The sequence below is a fragment of the Vicugna pacos genome, chromosome 32 (assembly GCF_048564905.1).
Source record: "Vicugna pacos chromosome 32, VicPac4, whole genome shotgun sequence".
In the NCBI taxonomy this organism is placed as follows: Eukaryota; Metazoa; Chordata; class Mammalia; order Artiodactyla; family Camelidae; genus Vicugna; species Vicugna pacos.
The window spans coordinates 9,226,616-9,248,202 of record NC_133018.1 but is presented as its reverse complement, the minus strand read 5'-3'; the positions used below and the strand labels follow the sequence as shown (position 1 = coordinate 9,248,202).

At 52.7% G+C, this 21,587-nt stretch overlaps 1 long non-coding RNA gene across 1 annotated transcript; it reads left to right on the top strand.

The window, feature by feature from the left end:
• Positions 1–14,236: 14,236 nt before the first annotated feature.
• Positions 14,237–20,822, top strand: LOC140690914 (uncharacterized). Its single transcript, XR_012066268.1, has 3 exons — positions 14,237–14,438; positions 17,743–17,811; positions 20,655–20,822. It is a non-coding gene; the product is annotated as an uncharacterized lncRNA (long non-coding RNA).
• The last annotated feature ends 765 nt before the right edge of the window (positions 20,823–21,587 follow it).

The window sequence follows — 21,587 nt, the reverse complement described above, 5'->3', positions numbered from 1 at the left end:
CGATCACCTGACACCTCTAGATCGTGCCCTGGACCACTGATCCAAGGGCTCCCCTCACTCCCTGTCCCGCATCCTCCTGTGCCTGCTCCAGGGATGCTGCGGGGAGACCGTTGATGCCCTGGAGGAGGTGCCTGAGGCAGGAGAAGGGTACATGCGTGACCCAGCCTCCTGCCTCTACATTTAAATCCCTGACCCCAATTTACGCACATGCAATCCACCCTCCATCAAAGGCCCTCTGGATGAGTGGGGTGTTCACTCTGTTTCTCCTCCCCCAGTATCTTCAGCCTATGGGAGCCTTCCAGGTGCTCAAGCCATCACCCTAGATGGCCAGTCATCTGCTAACTCCCCTAACTGGCTTAGAGCCCATTAGACATTTCAAACCAAGCATCCATGTAACAGAGCCACAAAGACTTAGCTTCACCTTAGCTGACAACTCCCGATGAACTGCCAAAATTCACCAACTGGGAAAGGGGTCTCCTGGGCTGGTGCTTTGGTGGCTGAACGAATGACGTCTGCAGGCCACCAGGGTCCCGATGACTAACCCCTGACCAGTCGTGCGGGCAGCCCGGACTGACGCCTGGCTGAGAGCGGGCAGCGGCTGTGCTGGCTCCGACTGGGAGCCTTTTCCGCCCAGTCCTTCCTCACCCGGACCCAGGCCCTGCTGTGCACCACAGGCGACACCCTGGAATCTACTTGTATTGTTTCCGCGGCGCCTTTCATGGAGAGGTTCGCGGGGGTGACGTTTGTGGCTGTGCCCTGTAGTTTGGCCAGATGCCCATCCTGAAGCTGCTGAACCACCGCTGGGGACCAGCGGCTGCAGATTATACTGATTGCAGGTGGTGCTCTGGTGCATCCTGGGTCTGATTCCCGTGTGGTCCTTCTCTTTTTGAGGTCATGGCCATGAGCCTGGAAAGCACAATCAACGTTGAGGGAATTGTTGGCACACCATTTGGAGAAAACCTCGGGAAATATCATTTCATTTCCAGGTCATACTCATCTCCCTGTTTATCCACCCCCTCAGAACTGCCAACTGGGTCAAAGCTGGGCTGGGGAAGAGGGAAGCTGCCGTGGGGTGTGGGCTGGAAATACTCAAAAATATCCAGCAGACTGACTGTGTGGGGCATGACTTTATCCAGATGACAAATATTAACACGGAAAGGGAGCCCAGCACAGTGACCGAGAGCGTGGGAGCTGGACCTGCCGGTCTGGGTGCAAATTACATCAGAAGCCACGTGAACACTGGAAGCCCCTCTGTCCTCCGCCCCCTGTTGTGTGATGCACAAATGTTAACAGGACCCACTTGGTACCGTTCCCTGATGGAGGCTAATGTCCGAAATCTCAGGTAGACCCTGAAGAAGAATGGCTGGTGCTCCATACGTGCTACCCAAGGGGCGTCCGACTATGAAGCATCCAAGAATAAACAAGAACCATGGTCTCGCCTCCAGAGGGGGCTGGGCTGCCTGCGGGGCAGGGGAGGGTGCACGGCTGTGGGCGTGATGCTTTTACAGCCTGCTCTCATCTCCTGTCACCCCCACGTCGGCCCTGTGGGATACACTGGGCAGGTGCTGAGACCCGCGTCTTAGGGCTCATGGCACTGAAATGCTAGGTTTTTAAGTGACTTTGCTGGAGTCACAATGCTGATGACAGATGGATGCGGGACAGCAATGTAGTTGGCTCCCTGGGGACAGAGGACCCTGAACTTCCCCTAGATGGTGGCCTGGGCGCCTGAACCAAGGGCTTCCCTCCCCTCATTCTCTAAATTCTCTAGCTCCATGGCTGCCTCAAGGGCAGGAGGTGTCTGACCAACAGGAGGGCAGACGCCCAAGCCAGCCTCCACCGTCCGTGTTAATCCCCGACCCCAAGGCTGTCAAGCGTCCTTGAAAGAATGTCCCTCGAAGGACGAGGGCATCGCATCTGTGTCCCTCCCCGCCCAGAACCTTCACACAGCAGCCACCGCAAGCTGAGCCTCCTGCTGGTCTGACTGGGGGTTGGCTCGGCTCCCGCATGGCTCAGGGCCCCGGCTTCTCCAGGCCCACTGCCCACACGGCACCTCTCCATCGCATTGGCATGGACCCGATGACCAGCCCCGGGTGCACCGTTAGTGCTGGTGAATGAGTACAGCGGCCTGCTGGGCTGTGTTTTGGAGGTTTTGTGGGTGAAGCTGGCGCGCCCCACTGTCTGCTGACTATGGATGTGAGCCACTGTCTGAGGAGCTTCGCTACATGGAGAAAGGGCCGTGGCGCACCGTCCCGGCTCACCTGCCCCATCAAAATCCAGGCCCCACCAACCCCTCGTCCATCCCTAGACCCTGCGGTGGCACAAGACAGAGTCCCCTGTCCTCCTGCAGGGACCCCCTCCACAGCCACAGCCCGGAGACCCCACCCCAGGACTGTCCCTCCCAGCCTCTGTCACCAAACGTTCATTCCACTGAGCCGATGGCAGTGTCTCTCCTGCTCCCAGATGCCCACTGCTCTCCCAGGCCGCACCCAGACCAGCAGCCAGTGATCCTGTCCACAGCAACCCCCTGAACCACCACGAAACCTCAGTTTCCTTCTTTTTTGTAAATCTCCAGATTTAGACTGATAACTTTCTGGTTTGCATGTGGACATTGACATTCAGGGCAGTTTGGCCCCAAATCCCCCTTTTATTAATTCGTGTTGCTGGAGTGAATTCAATATTCTCCTGGTCTGATGCCAGGAGCGTGCGTGTGTCCCCTCGGCTTCCGTGCTCTGCAAGAGAGAGTAGGAGGCTGGCATCACTTCTGTCTTAAATGTTTGGTGGCAACCAGAGGAAGCCCCCTGAGCCTGAAGTTCACTTTGTGTAAAAATTGGCCTGTTTTTTTTTCACATTTCTTTCTAATTGAAACTTACTTGGCACACTGCACAGGGCACAGATCTTAGGTGCAGGACTTCACGGCTCCTTGTCAGTAGAAACACATCTGCTTCCAACACTCCGGTTCAATACACAGGACGTCTCGGGGCCCCTGGCAGCCTCCTGCAGGAGGAGAGAGAGAGATTAATGAGGTTACAGGAATGACCTCAGTTGCTCCATGTAGATTCCAGGCAGGCTGGTTTGCACACAGTTGGCTCAAAACGAGTGTGGCTGCGCCCTCGGAAACTAGTTGAGTGAGTGGGGAGAATCCAAGCCCTCTGGGGTTTTTTTCGCTGCGGCCGCCTGGGACCAGGGTAAAGGGGCTGGGAAACGCTGCTCAGAGGCATCTGGGCTTTTATGGAGGGAAAAACTACTGCTACCCGGAGACTTGCGTCCGTCCTGGTTCGCGGAGCCCTGCTTCTGTTTAAGGTGCTTTTCTGCACTTGCCTGTGTTCCAGAAATTTGTCTTAAAAATAAAACCCCCAGGAGATCCGTTTTCCTCCACTTGGAAGCCTCCAACGTTGAGTGCAGGACATGCAACTAAAAATGAGGCTGAGAGTATATACGGTTCAGAGAGAAAATAACCAGCTCTGAATCGGTGACTTGGCAGCGGAGGGGCAGGGCGCCCGCTCCCCTTCCTTGGCCCGGTGTGCAGACACTGTGCGAGCTCCATCCCCTCCGAGTCTCAGGCTGAGACCCCTAGGGTCTCAGATAACCACCGTCAAAGGTGTCAGACCAGAACCTTCCACCCAGACACAGGTGCTGGAATCAGTGGGAGGCACAGAGACGCAGGGAGGTGGGCTCCCTGGGGTGGGTGTGCCAGGACCCAGGGGGTTGACTCGGACCCCGAAAGTGACCTTGGGCCCTGACGTCCCCAGGGCTCAGATCCACAGGGCAATTGGGCCTGTTTGCTGCTCTTTGCCAATGTGCCTATGCAGGTCCCACAGGGGCGAGGTAACCCGGGCATTTGGCTGGGCAGCATTCCAGTGACTGGCCCCATGAAGGGTGGAAGTGATGCAGAGGATGAGGGAGGCTCTGGGACTCAAGGGCCAAAAGGCCAGGGCCCTCCCCCTCGGGCCCTGTGAGGAGCCGCAGGTCTGCTGACACAGGTGGGAGTGTGGACCCTGTCCCTCCAGCCCACACTCCACACGACCCATCTTGAGACCTGCGCGGTGCAGATGGCCAGAGCCCTGCCACATTCCCCTTGCCCTTAATGACCACCTCTCTCTCTAACACCAGAGCCTAACGTGCCTGGGCCTTTATATTTAAAAATATCCCAAAGCTGCAGCAAGAGAATCATAAATTTTATAGCTTTACTACAACCCAACACGAAAAGCTTACAGAGGACACTGCTTTTCAGGGTGTAACAAAGCCAGATATTTTGGATGTTATTTAATTCTAGTATCACAATACGAAGAAGGACAGACGTAACCTGGAATCATGGCCTTTTAACTCATCCCCAATAAGCACTGCTCTGAACTGCCTTCATGGGTTATTTGCACGCGCTGTATTCAGTGTTTACACAGGTGTGAGAAACCTATAGAAACTCAGGTTGAGAAATGCTGCCATGAGGTCACCCAGGCCCTCCACGGGGCTCCACAGAGGCTGACGGGCCCCCGTGGTCTGGGGACTCCCAGCTGAGTTTGGATCCGGCAGTGTCCCCTACTTAACGCCCGGGCGGCCACGTGCCCACAGGGAGGCGGCCGCTCGGGGCCAGGGGAGCCGTCCTGCTTGCAGGAGAGGGAGCCCCCCCCGCCTCCCCCGGGGCCTGTGTCCTCCTCACCCTCTTCCCAGGGGGCCTGAGCTGGGGGGGGGGAAATGGGGCCACTCCCAGCATCTCACCACACCTAGTAATTATCTGGGGAAGTTGCCTGCTGACCCTGGCGGGTTGGGAGGTCTGGGCTGGGTCCTTCAGCAGGTGATGCCGTACCGCACCGGAGGTGCTCTGTACAGAGAGCACAGTGTGAGTGGCACCTGGAAGAGCCACGCTGCACGTGGAGGCCCTGTGGACGCCCCCACCCCCCCCATATGCAGGAGCTGCCGGAGCATGCAGCCTGGCAGCCTCAGGGGCTCCTCTGGCTCGGGGACCCCTTCCCTGTCGAGATGCACTCAGGCCATCCTCCACTTGCCTGCCTGCATTATTACCATCCTCTTGTCTCCATGTCTTGTTTTCTTTTTGTGCACATGCATGAAATGGTGGGTACTTCCATGGTCTTCTCTGGTGTGTTGGTTTCCCTGAAGCACCAAAAAAACAAAAACAAAACAAAAAACAACTTAGGGCTGCGAGGGGGAATGGACCCATTTACGCACCTTCTGCTCTTCTTCCTGCCCTCCCCACACTCACATTTCCTGTTCTGGTTCTTCCTCATCCCCTTTCCTTCTTCCCTTCTCATGAATCCAGGACAAGAGAATTTCCTGACAGCTGCAGGGAAAAGAAGACTCTCCGTGTGTCCCGAGCTGCCCAGGGCAGGTCGGCACCCACTGATGGGGGTGGGGGTGGGGGTACAGGGCTAAGTCACACTTCATGGGGAGCTGGGGGGCCCCTCCAGCAGGGTGGGCACACCTTTCTAGCTCCCAGCGCCGCCTCCTGCCTGGGGACCAGGCGGGGCTGCTCAACAGGAGTCAGTGCTGCCGATGGGGTGGGGGTGGGAGCGGGTCAGGAACCAGGGCGATGCTAAGAGAGTGCGGGAGGGGGCCTGCGGAGAGGTCATACAGATTTGAGGGAAGGGTACCAGGACTTCAAGTGCCTGGGTGAGACCAGGCCCTTTAGGATGAGAATCATAAAAGGAGGGACGAGGGGAGATGGGGAAGTGCTTTGACAAAGGAGCTTATGAGTCAGAGAAAGAAGACAGAGAAGTAAGTCACACGCAGCTTGTCGCTCTCGCTCTTGGAGGGTTCAAAACCCACCGAGTGGCCCTCTGCACGGACTGTGACAGGAACGGGGTTGGGATGGCCTTGGGAAAGGAAACGGGACGCTCAGGTCGAGGTGAGAACTCAGGGTCCCGCTGCTCCTGGCAGGTTAAAGCCTGGGCTTTGGACCTTCTCGGCCCCCACCTCCGTATTCACCCCCTAGGGCCTCGCCTGCATCACCTCTGCACTGAGGGGGTGGGTCTCGGATCTCCAACACCATTTTTCAGCCCTTCACTTCCATAACTGGGGCCAGGAATGGCCATCTCGTGCCTCCAAGAGGGCAGCCACGGTCCCCATGAGTCACTGTGCATGAATTCCTTTCTGTCTCTCCGCCTCCCTTCACTACTTGCTTCCCTGTCTGTTTTCGCTCTTGAATAAAAGCCCCCTTTCTACCTCCCTGTCAACTCCCATCCATCCCTGTTCTCCAACATGGGCCACGGAAGGAGTAACGATGGGTGTGCCGCCGCCTCCTCCAGGGCATCACTCCGCCGCCCCGTCCCACCCCGGGAGGTCCCACCTGTGGTCGCGCTGGGCTCTGGGGGAGAGAGTGACAACCAACTGCACGTAGCGAGTGACCGTCCTGTCCCTGGGGGTGATCTTAGGATCTTTAGGCATTGACAGGTTTACAGGAAGAACACAGATTTTCTGAGGATGAACCCAAGCTTAGAGGGAAAGTAACTCGTCCCGATGTCCCTCGTCTGCAAATGGTGCAGCAGGGACTCCCCAGCAGGCGTGGCCACATGCACACCCAGTACCTGCCAGGGTGTGTTCTGAGCCTTGGAAGGACCGGGGAGGGGACTTGGGCTTCCCTGCGATAAAGTGACAGCTCGGGCGTGACTGGGGTGTGGGGGAGCAGAGGCAGCACCGTGTGGCTGGAGCAGTGTGTTCTGAGACGTGCAGTGACGCCCTGGCCCTGCCACCGGGAGGCTCTGTCCTGGGGCTGCTCCGTCTGGTGAGGGCAAGCGTGTGAGGCCAGCCTGTCCCCTGGGATCCCTGCTGGCCATGAGGGGCTCACGGGGCAGCTGGACGCGGCCGCACTGAAATGGAAGCAAGTGCAGGCTGTATTGCTGGTCCGAGGATCTGGGATTTGAGGGAGGATCGGAGGCGAGAACTGTGCCTCCGGATGTGCCCCTGCCCCATCCCCCCTCCAGAAGGACCTGGGAGCACGTGCACAAAGCTGGGAGGTTGTCGTCTCTTAGTGGCCCAACCCTGGGAGCGCCCTTATTCAGAAGTAGCCATGAGGACAGGGCACCAAGGTGCTGTCCCTAGACCCGCAGGAGCAGCGGGGGAGGGGCTACTTGTCACCCGGCACTTGGATCCCACACACAGACCTGTGTCTCCAGGTTCAAGTGATGCATCCACAGGTCAACCCCCACACCCGGCCCAGTAATGTTGGTGCTTCCTTCCCAAGAGATGCCAACCATGCAGAAGCAAAGCCTTGCCTCTGGCAGTGGCACCGGCAAGAGAGGGCAGTTGTTAAGGAAAGACAGCCTAAAACAGCAAAAACACACTGGCAGCCCACACACAGACGGTCCCTCTGTGACGGCAGTAATATACGCAGGGCGCAGAGCAAGCCCGCGTGCAGATTTCATCACCTTCTTCTTCTTCTTCTTTTTTGAAATTTCATATCCCTGTTCCCCGGTCTCCAGAGCAGCCTGTGTAGCCCTGCTGCCCCCGGGCACCTCTCCCCTAGGACCCTACCCGGGGGCGCTCCCCACCTGGAGAGTCTTCATCCTCGCTGGTCACATGACCTCTCCACAAGCCGTTCTTTAGAGGCACGAACACGAGCAATCACATTAGGAGAGGGAGGGGCTCACGCGGTGTCACCCGGCTCTTTGCAGTGGGTTCGCAGACATCCCAAGGCTCCGTGGAACCAGAGCCCTTCACCGCGACATTGACGACAGTCGCAGACCTTCACGTGAGAGAGAGGGACCCGCTCAAGCGCTCACTTGCCCGCTTCCGCCGGGGCATCCGAGCTCGAGCCTCTGATCGCCTTGGCCTGTACTTGTAGCTGAGTTGCACGTGCTGCGGCTTAAGCAGCTCTGAGGATCAGATCCTGGAGCAGACACAGCGCTGCTGCCCAAGAGAACGTTCAGGGAGGACGGAAACGTGCTCTGTTGACTGGGTCCCTGAAATGCGGGCCGGTGTGATGCGGGCCTGCATGTGTCATTGGATCTCCTTTAGTGAATTTAAATAGGAGCAGGCACCTCTGACTTGTGGCTCCCACTGGCCAGTGCAAGACTAGAGATGAGAAGATGAGGAAGACATAAGGGCCCCTCCTCTGGTTGCCCCGCGCTGCGAGCAGTTCGATGGCGCGATCTGACGATGCGTTTGCAGGTTCTTCCTGGGCTCGGCCCCTCTGCTGGGGCCCCGGGGACGTTGCGACAGTTAGGCCAGCACCCAGGTCCTAGCGGCTTCCCGGCAGGAGGCCCCCCTGTAAGCAGAGGCGATGAGCACGGCCCTGCACACCTGTGCTGGACATGAGCAGAGCAGCGGGATCGGGGCCGGGGCGGGAGGGGCACTTTGGGAGCCCCCCCTTCTTACCCCTGACGTCTCCGGCCCCGCTGGGTTTTCTGACCCGTCCCTGTGGACTCACCTCCTGGCCCATCCCAGCTGGATCTCGGATCCGGCCCGCTCTGCCCACGAAAGCCAGCATTTCTTTTTCCCTCAGCAAGTGAGTGGGTCCAGAATACGCCCCACTTCTCCCTGGTTTCTGACGCCACCTGCGGTTACAAAGAAATCGCAGTGAGGACCCGACCCCGACGGGCCCTGTGTGCACAGGTCTGCAGGTCTCTTGCTGACTTCAGCAAACCGGACGGGAAGCTGAGGTCAGGCCGAGGGCCCCCGAGCCCCGCTTGGTGGGCGATGCCCACGTCCCTCACTCAAGGAGGATTCCTGCTGCCCAGCAAAGGGCCCTCCGCTGCCCAGGCTGTGGGGCACGCTGGCCTTTGCAAACGCCCTCTTGGGTCAGGGCTCAGTCGGCAGAGACTCCCGCGACAGTCCCCACCCAGACCACGGCAATGGTGTATGTCGTCCCCGGGGTCTGGCCAGCTTTTCACCCACGCATTTGACTGAAAAGGAAAAGAAGCCAAGAAAGCAGCGTTTCTACCCCAAAACGAGAGGCAAGCTCACCTTGGTACTGGATGGGACCTCTTCCTCTGCTCAGGTCTGAGCACGTTTTCCAACATGTCCCTGGGGGATCTCGAGGGGGGTGTCTCCGAGAAGCCTCAGGAATTGCTCAGGGAGCGGTGCCTGGTGCGGACACGGGGGCGGGAGGGCGCGGGCGGGGCTGTGAGCAAGCAGGGCCCGATGTGCTGAGGGCCATCCTCCTCGTCCTCCTTGGGGACTTGCAGGAAGGAAAAGGAGAGAAATGCAAAAACGGCCACGAGAAACAGAGCCCTTGGCTTCATCCCTAAAGGCGCCCTAAGGCGCCATGAATAGGTCAGCCTTCACGCGCTGTCACCCGCGGGCCAGGAGCCGGCGGCAAGGTCCCCACCGCTCCTCCCGCCCGTCCTGGAGCTCACCTGGTTGCCGCCGCCTCCCTGCCCTCTTCCAAGGCCATTTCAGTCTCCAGGACAAAGAGGCGCCGTGGCGGCATGGGAAGTCACGCTGCATGGAAAACAAGAGTTTTCTCCATAGAAGTGATGTGACTGCAGGCAGCGCAGTCTCCTGTGTGGGCTCGAGCATCCTGCGTCGTCAGGATATTCCAGCCCAGCAGATACGAGGTGACCGAACAGGTGTCATTTAGAAAAATGACGATGATTGGCTCTATGTTCCTCTCACCTCCAGCCTTCCCTCTCTCTGTCACGTGTGTGCACTCGCTGAGAGCAGTGGCCGTCTTTGTTCGGGTGGCCATCCCGTGGTGGGACAGGCCGCAATGGAGAGGACACGGGGCTGAGGATCAGTCCTCTCCCCTCGCAGCCGCACAAGAGAGTTGGAGCCAGGGGGCGGGCACCAGACACGTTTAGTTCTTAGTCATCACAGTCCTCAGGGTGAGCAGCTCAAGGATGTCAGGACTCCTGGGGCTCCCAGTGGTGATGTTGCCAAATACACTGACCTTACCCTGCGCGGGGCCAGCTGCCCAGGAGCGGTGCCCCTGAACCGGCAGAAGGGGACCCCATTGTCCTGGGTGTTGCTGCCTTGGGTGCTCAGAACCTGAGGGCTGACCAGGTTTTTCATGCTAATGACAGTGGCCCAGGTCTGTGCAAAATGCACCCATTGTGGCTGCTGGGGAGGCCGCCATCCCGAGAACCGCGGCCTCTGGGATGGCGCGTTTGGTGCACAGGGACAGGAGCATCCGTCCTCTGTCGTTGGCCCCAGATCTCTCTTCCTCATCAGGGGAACTTCTTCCCCCGTCCTGCGTCTGCACTGAAGCTCCTCCTCCTGCCCACGTGTGTGGTCCCATGGCAGCTGGCCTGTCCCCCCAGGGCAACGTGCGGTCCGCTGCTCTGGGAGCGACCCGCCGGCCACCGGGGACCAGCACACACTGCCAACGCTGGTTACGCCCCGTCACCTCTCCTTTCTGTGCGTGAAGCTCGCTCCAACCCATGACGTGCGTGTGGGTCGTTCGTGCAGGCGCCAAGCCCAGGGGCAGCTGACGCGGGGCTGCCGTCTCCGGGCTGCTACGTTTGGGGTTCGTATCGTGAGGATGTTTGTGGTCCTGCCCATGCCGGGAGTCCTCTCTGAGCACTGGTCCTGGGCCTCCCTGCCCCGTGGCTCCTTTGGTCCATGTGACCCTGAGGCCACCCCCTTGTGACGACAGGGACTGGGAACCCTGTTGGCTCGGGCACTTCTGAGCACCTGCAGCGACGCTGGTGACTGTGGTCGCTCCACTGATGAGTGACAGGTGCCTGGTGGTCCGAACCAGAGCTCTGGGGCCACACGCCCCAGTGTTCCCATTTTGCCTCTCTCACTCAGGAGCTTGAGACTGGGACACAGGCGTATCTGCACCCGAATTTCTCCACCTGAGGAGGGGGCTGTCGGGCCAACCTGCAGGTGTGGGCGTGGCGGGGGCTGAGTGAATCAGTGTGGGAGAAGAATGTGGTGGGCATGGCCGCGCCCACTCCATCCCACGGGAGAAAGTCAGCCCTGGCCCTTGTGCTGTGTGAGCGGGTCGTGTCTACTGGGGAAGCTCAGATACTGCTCACGTATTACAATTATCCCATTTAAACTGACATATACTCATGCTCCTGTCCCCACCGCCTCCAAGAGAGAATGCAGCTGTTGCCAGGGGCCCCAAGACACCGCACGAGACCGCCAGAGGCCTTCGCCTGCCCGGAATGAAGGTTGATTTCACTGCACCCCCGCCCTTCTTTCCCACCAGGGAGCTGTCCTCAGGATGGCTCTCCAGACCAACAGACGCCAGCAGAATAGCTTCGCCTTCCTCGTCCTCTAGCTTTTTTCCTTCTTAGCAGTTGAGTGCTTCCGGAATATGCGCTGTTTTCACTGCTTTCGGGGCTGCCCTGGATGGCAGAAACCTTAGGCTGAGCTCACTCTATCCGTGGCACAAGGAAGCGTCAATCACCTCTGGCCCCTCAGTGTGGCAAGAAGGCGGGGGGTCAGGGTCTCTCTTTGGAAGGGCAGCACCCTTGGGCTCCTCTGGGGAACAGCCCTCAGCTGCTCAGCTCCTTTATCTTGGAAATCAACTTCCCCCACAGCCAGTTGGGTCTGATGTTAATCTTTCTGAGAGGTCACAGAGCTTGAGGACACAGCAGCCTTCGCACAGGGGTCCTCCTGCAGTAAAGTGAGGCAGTGGGGGGAGGTCTCCACATTTCAAGCACACGGCTTGCTTTCTCAGGGAAGGCCAGCGCACAGGACATCTGCTTGCTTCTTCGAAGTATTCAGCCGTGGTGGCTGCCTGGAGGGAGACCCTGGGCTGTCCTGAACAGCACCATTCTCCTCTGTCTCGGAGTCTGACTGCAGTAGGTGCCTCATGGAAGTGGAACCACACAGCGCACGTCCCTTGGAGACTGGCTAACTTCACTGAGCACAATGTCCTCAAGGTTCATCCGTGTTGTAGCCTGTGTCAGAATCCCCTTCCTTTTTATGGCTGAATAATATCTCATGGTATAAATAAACCAAGTTGTGCTTATGCATTCATCTGTCAATGGACACTTGGGTGGTTTCTGCCTTCTAGATGTTGAAAATTGTGCTGCTGTGAACATGGGCATACAAGTATGTCTTCAAGACCCTAGTTTGGGGTAGATACCCGGAAGTGGAATTCTTGGGTCATACATTAATTCTATTTTTAGTTTTTTGAGAGGTTGGCCATACTGTTTTCTGCTAATGGCTGTACCATTTTACATCCTCCCCTGCGACAGTGCATAAGGGTTCTAATTTCTCCACTACCTGGCCAACACTTGTTATTTTGTTTTATGTTTTTGAATAGAAGCCATCCTAATACATGCGAGGATGGTACCTCCCTCATGATGAGAGATGTTGAGCTCATTTTCTTTTATGCACTTATTGGCCACTTGTGTATCTTCTTTGGAGCGATGTCTAGTCAAGCCTTTTGCCCATTTTTCAGTCAGATTGTTTGTAGTTGAGTTGTAAGAGTTTATATATTCTGGATATTAATCCCTTTTCAGACCTATGATTTGGAATATATATTTTTTTCCATTCGTGGGTTTGTCCATCACTGGGCTGAGGTGGAAGAAATGTGCAGACTTGTCTCCAGTTATCCCAACAAGTCCCCTTTGGTGGGACATTTACCAAGAGCAGGGCTGAGAATTGTAAGGAGTTGGGATGGTGGAGGTGGGGAGGGTGTGGCGGCGGTGGTGCTGGTGGACACAGTCCCCCATCTTTGAGGTCCGAAAGTTACACGCAGTTTGAATTTCCTAAAAAAACAAAACAAAACAAAATACACATCAGAAAAAATGAAAACAAAAATGGTGAAATCAACTTAAATCACAAATTTTTCAACAATATATCCAAAATGTTGGAATCTCTACACGTGGCCCATGGCCTATGGCCACATTTGTAGGGCTCAAGGGTCACACAGAGCTAGTGGCTACCATATTGGACAGGGGACAAAGTTGCATGTGATTGCCGGGCAGAGGGTTGGGTCTCAGTAATGGTTTAGTTATCAGTGTCCAGATTCTAGCCACCCTTTTTAGAACCTGAGAAAATTAAAAAAAATAAAAACGATTTGAGGCCTCCCTCCTTGGCTTGAGGACGGCCGCCTTCCCTCTGTGTCTTCACATGACCTTTCCTCTGGGCTCTTTGTATGTCTTAACCTCCTCTTCTCCTAAGGACATCGGCCACACTGCATTTAGGGCTCACCTGATGGCCCTGTTTGAGCCGAATCACCCCTTTAAAGGTCTTATCTCCAAGTACAGTCTCCTTCTGAGGTTACGGGGGTAACAGGTCAACATATGAATTTGATGGGGAGACACAATTCTCCTCATAACAGAAGTTAAAGTGCTGTAATTTTTCATGGTCTAGTGGGGAGCGGGCAGGCCAGACATCCTCGTGATGAAGAGACAGAGATGTTTACTAAACTACATAGTCATTGGATCAGATGAGTCTTTGTCTCCTGGTGGAGATTTCGGACGTTTGAACAGGGGCAGGGAGCTCAGGTCAGAGCAGGGAAAAGTGAAGCCCTTTCACGTACTTCAGCATAGCCCAGCTTGCGGGGTAGCTGGGAGATGGCCTTGAAGCACTGTTTTTTATTATTGCATTAGTCAAATGTTGTTACATTGCAATAGTCGCTCAAGAACTAAAGGCTGGCTCGGTTTCTCATATTTGAAGACAAAAGGCCAAAAATATATGGGGGAAGTGTTTAACAACAGCATACCCTCATGTTTCGCCAGGGATTCAGCAACATGGGTCTTTAAAACATGTACAGTTTATGCACTGCCGTTGTGGCCTCCTATGTTGAATCTTAAAAGTATTTAAAAGGAGCTTCATGATTTTTAGGACACCTTCATTTTTACATTTTAATGCACAGTGACACAACACGGCTATTTGAGATTTCTTCTCTCTAGTCATTGAGTGTCAATAAAATCAAGGCGAAGAATGTCGCACAGGACGGGAATGACACGTGGCCAAATCTCATCTCACCTCCCGCGGGTCCGACCTCCTTCCTTAGGGAATGTGTTGTGTGTCCTTCAAACTGGACCCACATATTCTAAAGAGTTTAGTGGAAGTGGGAATTTATATCACGTGTTAACAAAGGGTAAATGTTAATTAGCAAGGCTGAAGGTTTTCATCTTAAAAAAGTATGAGTCTATATAAGTGAGAATTTAACCTACCGTCATGTGGTTTATGGATGAAGCACAGAATATTTCCAAATGTATATAAAGTAATATGACTAAATTGCAACAAGTTAAGGAATGCAAGTGCCACTCATTTTGAAGTTGTGGCTCAATGTTGAATAAAAATGTTTGTGGTACTTTACTTCAATAAAAACATGTTTGTGGTACCTCCCTGTGTTTTGTAGAAAATTCTCATTTTTTCCAACATTAAATACACATATAATTGGATTCAAGAGGTGAAGCCTGATGCGAACAGAGTGAGAAGAGATCCTTCAATGTAAAAAGCCCCTTGGCGAAGAAGTGGTATATATGCACAATGGAATACTATACAGCCACAGAAAAGGATGAAATAATGCCACTGCAGCAATGGGGATGGACCCAGAGATGATCAGACTAAGTGAAGTAAGTCAGACAGAGAAAGAGAAATATCTTATGATATGACATATATGAAATCTAATAAAAATAGACAAATGAACTTATTTACAAAACAGACTCCCAGACATAGAAAGCAAACGTATAGTTACCAAAGGAGACGGGGGTACAGACAAATTCGGAATTTGGGACTAGCAGAGACAAACTACTATATATAAAATATACAAGGTCCTAATGTATAGCACAGGGAACTACATTCAATAGCTTGTAACAAACTATAATGGAAAAAGGGCATGAAAAAGAATATATGTGTAACTGAATTACCTGCTGTACACCAGAAATTAACACAACATTGTAAATCAACAAAACTTCAACAGAAAAAAAACGAGCATGAAATATTTACACACAAAGATAGGTATCTAATGTTATATTTATATTGTACTTATATATTTACATATAATGTACTAAATATATATATATATACATGAAACAATGAAGTAGACTGTCTAGATTTAATTTTATGACATAAACCTCTTCCTTGAGGTCAAAGGAACATCAATAAACAATGAACACTTGCCAACAGCAATACATTGTGAGATTGGCAAACACTTAAAAAAACTTCGAGGGGGGAGGGTGTACCTCAGTGGTAGAGTGTGTGCCTAGCCTGCACAAGATCCTGGGTTCAATCCCCAGTACCTCCATTAAAAGAAAGGAGAAAAAAACCCATCTAATTACCCCCCCAAAAAAAGTTTTTAAAAGAAACTTCTAAAAGTGTGAATTTAAAAATATTCAACAATGTTTAAAAATGTAACAACTTGGAATCTTTATTTCTTAAATAACATTACCAAAATAATATGTACATAACTTAAAAGACTAAAAACAAGGCAGGTTGGATTATTGGTAAAACAAACCTAACGTTATCCATACTGAATTTTACGTGATGACGCCATCAATAGTTTCAACACTCACAAAGGTAACAAGATAAAACAGCAAGCAAAATCTGAAAGCTTGGCGCACCAGCTGTCCGATGCTCCTGTCCCCGGTGCCGACCTCACAGCCACCCACTGCCTGGGTCGTCGTCCCTGGCTCCGTGCAGCTGAGATCTGTCAGCGCCTCAGCCCCAGCCTCCCGTCAGCCTGCCACCAGGTGCCACAGAATCGTGGACACTCCCGCACAGACCCCACGAGTCCTGGACCCGGTTCTCTGAGGTTCCACCCTCCACTTCCATCACCGGAGTCCGCCTCCCTGTGGTCACGCGGCTGCCTGGCGGGACCCCTCGGCTGGGGACTGGGCCTCCCAGGGTCGGCCTCGGGCCATACGTGGATTCACTGCGGGGACGAAACTGCCGGGCCTGCCCCATCATTGCTCCAAGACGTCAGCTCCTTGCCCTCCGTGTGATTTCCCCCGAAACCATGAGTGTCTTCTTCCTGGGCTCAGCGTCCAGCCATCCCCGCCGCCCCGCAAGACGCTCAGCAGCACGGTTGCTGGGAGCGCTGCCAACAAACGCGTCCCTCCTTCCGCAGATACAGAACGTTGTCCTTGCGCCCCCTGGTGGAGCTCCTGCGCACGCGCCCATTCGCGCGGTCGTTAGGGTTCCCGTATTCCCTGCAAATTAAAGGCACAGGGTTAATGAACAGCCTATGTTGTTTTCACTCGTTCATGGAAAACCACATGCCCTCCTTTGAGCCCGGAGAGGAGCCTGTTTTGATTTCAAAACTCCACGAAAACTCCACGCCCAGCTCAACGGTTGCCTCCTGTATAAACTTGTCCTGATAGGGCTATAAAATATTTCCACCATCATTTGCTTTTCCGTGAGAAACTGAACACCCACCTCGCAGGGCACCGGCCACAATTTTTAGTTAGAGATGTGTGGTTTCCAGTTTTTCTTAATTCGATAATACGTGAGGGCTGGGCTCTGTCTTTACAATGACCAAAGAATGCAGCAAAACTTAACCCACCCGAGGACTCTTTTATAGATTACTCCCTCTGTTTTAATTAAATCGAAGTCTGATTAAGTTAGAGAGGTGTGACTAGGGAGGGGAGGGGGCCGGGCCAATACAAGGTCTTTTCTGGGTCCATTTCCCACCAGACCCGAGCCACTGGTGGAGGCCAGTGAGGACAGAGGGGTCAAAGGCAGAAGAGGTGAGTCCAGTTTCTTTATTTTGATTTTACTTGTCAGCTGTCTAGAAATGGTAGTTGTGACATAGGAGGGTAAGAGGAACTTAGTAATTAATGAATCCCACAAATGTTGTCTGAGTGTTGACTCAGTGTGTAAGAATCATTCTGAGTGAATACCACCCCCCCAACTCTGGGCGGAGTGCTCAGTCCCAAGGCTGCAGAAAGAGTGTACTTCCTATTTGCACAGATTCACCTTTTGCTTGGGTTACTCCAGGAAATGGTGAACGGACAGCTTGTCCACCGCTTTTAACACAGACGCGGCCACGTGACACATGCAGGCGGGAAGCTCCCTGTAAGCAGGGACCCTTCTTGAACCTCCGCTCAAGGCTCCGTGAGGATTTGCGACTCCCTTTCCAACTGCAAATCCGCAAAGACGGGGAATGTGTCCTTTCGTGTCTGGCCTCTCATGGCCGTGTTCTGGGGGTGACAGCAGTCGGGGCACAGTCACTCTGTGCATGTCAAGGTTGTCACATGTCAGAATGAATAGTCATTTAACTCTTGCAAAATCACTGTCACTTCCCATGTGCACCTCCCCCCCCGGCCGTGAACGTGGCTGACGGCATGGACGACACCAGCACACGTCCATCCGTCGGGACTCTATCGGAAAACCAGTGTGTCTACAGTGTAGACGTATGATCTGCCTCAAAGTGCATGATTTCATGCATGACCTGTCAGGACTGCAAAGGGAATTGTTTGATTTGTTTACAAACGTGGAAAACAAAAGCCTGGAGTCACGCCCCACATAACCTCTGCACTTGGAGTAACGAAATGCAGAACCAGAAAAAAACGTGGTTTCACACTGCTAATTCACAGTCTTAATTTTCGAGAGTGTTGGGGAGTTGGGGGCAGTGGAGCCAGTGCCCTGAGCTGGACCCAGGGCAGACGGAGAATATCAGACAGGAATCTCTGAGCCCACAGGATCCAGAGACCCGGCACCCAGGGCCGCCCAGGCAGAGGGAGGGGGGGGCCTCCGTCGGCACGTGGGACTCAGGCACAGGGGAGGGCGTCCCAGGCGCCGACAAGGGGGCCTTGTGTGCCCTCCTCTGCTGGGGACACCAGCACGTGCCGGTTACCTTCGTGGGTTCTCTGCCAGCCTTGAACACTGTCTTCAGAATGTTCTTGTGATATTCCATCACTGTTTCTTCTCTTCCACTAGATGGTGGTGTCCACCCACTGAAGACAACCATGTCTAACCCCTTAGGGTCCTGGTGCGGAGAAGACAGAGGTGAGATGTGGTCCATCATCCTCATTTTCCAGACAGGGAGTGGGGACCGGAGTGTGTAGCACGGCTACAGGACATAGCTATGCAGTCGCTGTAACTGGTCACACACTGTGTGCCAGGCTCTCTTCTCGAATTAGCTCCTTAAACCCCGTGAGATCCTGCTATATACACCCTCCCACCTCTAAGTCATTTATAGATAGATGTTCTTTATATAGATTCTGTAAACTTCTTATTTGCATATGAGTTGCAAATGTTTTTTCTTACAGCCTATGTCTTGACTTTTAATGTTGTTTACATTTTCTTTCGTAGTCCTGATGCTTTTAAGTTTTCAAATTGTGCTAAAATCCACATAACACAAAATGTACCTTCAGTCATGTACATTCACAATCTCCAAAACTCTCTTCATCCAGCAAAACCGATAACCATCTGATAACCATCATTCTACTGTATATAAGAATTTGAACCACTCTAGGGAACTCATCAAAGTAGAATCATATAATGTTTGTCTTTTTGTGCGTAGATCATTTCACTTACATAATGTCTTGAAGGTTTATCCACAGTGTAGCATGTATCAGAATTTATTTTACTTAAAGACTGAATATTATTTCACTATATATATGCACACACATACATATATACAACATTTTCTTTATTCATTCATCTGTCAATGGATATATGTCACTTCCATGTACTGGCTACAGTAAATAATGCTGCTCTGAACATGGGTGTGCAAATACCTCTTCGAGGTCTTGCTTTCAATTCTTTTGGGTGTACACCCAGAAGCGAAGTTGCTGGCTCATGTGGTAATTCTATTTGAAATCTTGTGGTGACCACCACACTGTGTTCCACAGTGGCCGCAGCATTTTACATTCCTACCAACACTGCACAAAGTTTCCGATTTCTCCCCGTCCTCTACCACACTCGTCTTTGTTTTGTTGACAGTAACCATTCTGATGGATGTGAGGTGGCGTCTCACTCAAGTTCTGATTTGTGTGATGATTAGTGATTAGTAATCACTAATGATTAGTAACATTGAGCATCTTTTCACTTGCTTGTTGGCCATTTTGATATCTCTTTGGGAAGACATTTATTCAACTCCTTTGCCCATTTTTGAATGGTGACGTCAGTTTTTTGCCACCAAGTTATGAGCTCCTTATATATCCTGGATATTAACCCCTTCGAATGATTGGCAAATATTCTCTCCCATTCCTCAGGGTGCCTTTTTCACCCTGTTGATTGTGTCCTCTGATGCACACACGTGTTTAATTTTGATGTCCATTTATCTGTTTTTCTTTGGTGGCCTGTGCTTTTGGTGTTACATCCAAGAAATCATTGCCAAGCCCCTGTAGCTTTTGCCTAGGGATCCAGCTTTATCTACAATCACATGAATATTTATGGCATTTCTCTCTGCTTCTGCCTCAGCCTTGACCATGGCACCAGGTTCTGGTTCATTGCCTCGGGACACATTCATGGAAGCCGCTTGTCTGTACTCCGGATAAAGAGCCATTAGGTGGCGCTGTTGTCTCTTTGATAATGACAATGATCAATTAGCCTACGTAAAATTCCTTTTATTCAAATTCTTTACAATTGTCTCTAATATCCATGCAGGTTTTTTTTTCTCACGTCCAAAACAATTTTTAAATCTTTTTTTAAAATCCAATTTCCCAGGGCCAAGCGCCTTCTCTTCCATCTATGTGGAAAGAAACACAAAGCTTTTTGAATCGTGAAGTGTGTGACAAAACAGAGCGAGGCATTCTTGGGGCATGAGGACATTTAAAAAATTAATACTGTAGGTGGAGGTTTGTGACCGCCACAGTATCACTGTGGGATCCCTCTTTAAAATGGCCGTAAGTCCGCTTTTACACAGCGCCACGCGCACGTGTGAGTGGAAGGTTGTCTACTGAGGAGTAATCGCTCAATCTGAGTTTAATTTCCTTACCATTTGTTTTCCTGATTTCATAGCGTCACCTCTTTGAGCCTTCAAATCCCACATTACTTGAGATCGTTTAAGGCGCATGTATCTTCCCCAAACTGTCTTTTGCGCTTCAAAGTTAAGTTGTTGAGAGAACACTTTCAGCCCAAGAATTCTTAAGGACTCCTTCTTTCCTGTGAAGAGTGGGGCAGAGTGAGGGGGGCTTCCCTGGGAATAAGCCATCAAGGCAGTACATCCAACTGTCAATGACGTGGGTCCCCTGGTGATGAGATTATTGAGTATGTGATGGTACTTCTTGCAGGGTTTTCTTTCCCCAGATCTGAGCTGCCCCTTTGTAGCACTCACTATTACAGCAGAGATGAGTGGGGTCCCAAGCACCACAAATTGCTATGGGGGGAAGCGTGGGCCTGAACACCTGGGGCCCCCCTCGCCCAAGCACCCTCATGGTGACCACGGGACCCAGCACTAAGAATTACCCCGAGTTTGCAGACATGGCTGCCCCTCCCTGAAGTCAGAACCCAGAGGCGCCACCAGGCAGAGCCCCCTTGTCGCAAGTAGAGGGCCCGGTGACACCAAAACAAGGCTGTGTTTACATGTAGCCTCCTGCCTTTAGTCCTGGTGGCTGTGCTTCTGCCGGGGGCACAGCGAGGTGCAGCCTTGCCACTAGGTCCCCTCGTCACCTGCCCAGGACTTTGTTGGACAGAGAACTAGCCGGCCATCAAGCAGCTCACTTTCCTCTCGTTCAGGATCCACACTCCCAGAGTCTAGGAAGCAACAGCTGATCTGAAAGAATCGTTTGCTTAAGAAGCAGCTTGGGCTTGGGTTCCTGCATCCCAGACCCTGCTTCTGCTCTGCTCTGCTCTGCGCTAGGTTTCTAACACAAACCTATCTCTCAATTTCTGCTTTCCTGCAGGACACTGGAAACCCAAAGCCTCGAAGGGAATGTGGAGAAAAGGAGGCAGGATGAGGCCAGATGGGAGACTCCTAGTGCCCAGACCTTGGGTTCTGATCCCGCTCTCCAAAAGAAGAAACCGGGCTTCCTGGAGAAGGCGCAGATTCACAAGGAGGCAAGATTCACAGAACAGGTAGGTGCTTCCGGTTCCGTCTGAGACCCCACCCCATAATATTTATTATTATCTTTAGCATTTTCTATTTTGTGAAAAGGTAACATACGTTCATAGCAATTGTTTCCAAGCACGCAGCTGGAAAGAGTGCACGGTTCACAGCAAGTCTCCCTCCCACACAGCAGTAAAGACAGAGACGTATCGGCAGAGGAAAAAAAGAGCCCCACACAGGAAGAGAAAATCAACCCTCACACAGCCAGAGGTGCTGTTCCACTTGCCCTTGTTTTCTATAAAATTCCACCCAGATCTTCCCATCAACTTAAGTGACTCAGAGTGAGTGTCTTTCCTGTCCCAAGAGCTTTGACTAGTATCTGTGTTGGCAGCTCGGTAACTTCCTCAGTAAATTAACGATCGCGTGTACGTAGGTGGCTTTTACACCCAGGTCTCCACAAACACGATGTCATTTGATTCTGATCCTCACAGGTGCCCTGGGACATAGACAAGTAGAATGAACACCTCCCCCATTTTCCAAGTGAGAAAACTGAGGCTTACAGAATAAGGAATGATGTTCAGAGGGCAATGGCTGTGAAACAGGAACCAGGACCACCTGAGCAGGGACATCCTGGAGCCCTCATGGGTCATCGGGGAGGAACCCTTTTCTCTCCCACCTACTCTGGCCTCATGCGTAGCCACACGCCCTGAGCTGCATACTCTTCATTCTTCCATAGCGATGTTTACACCACATAGCTTCAGCCCTCTGGCTACAGCTGCCTGGAGCAGAC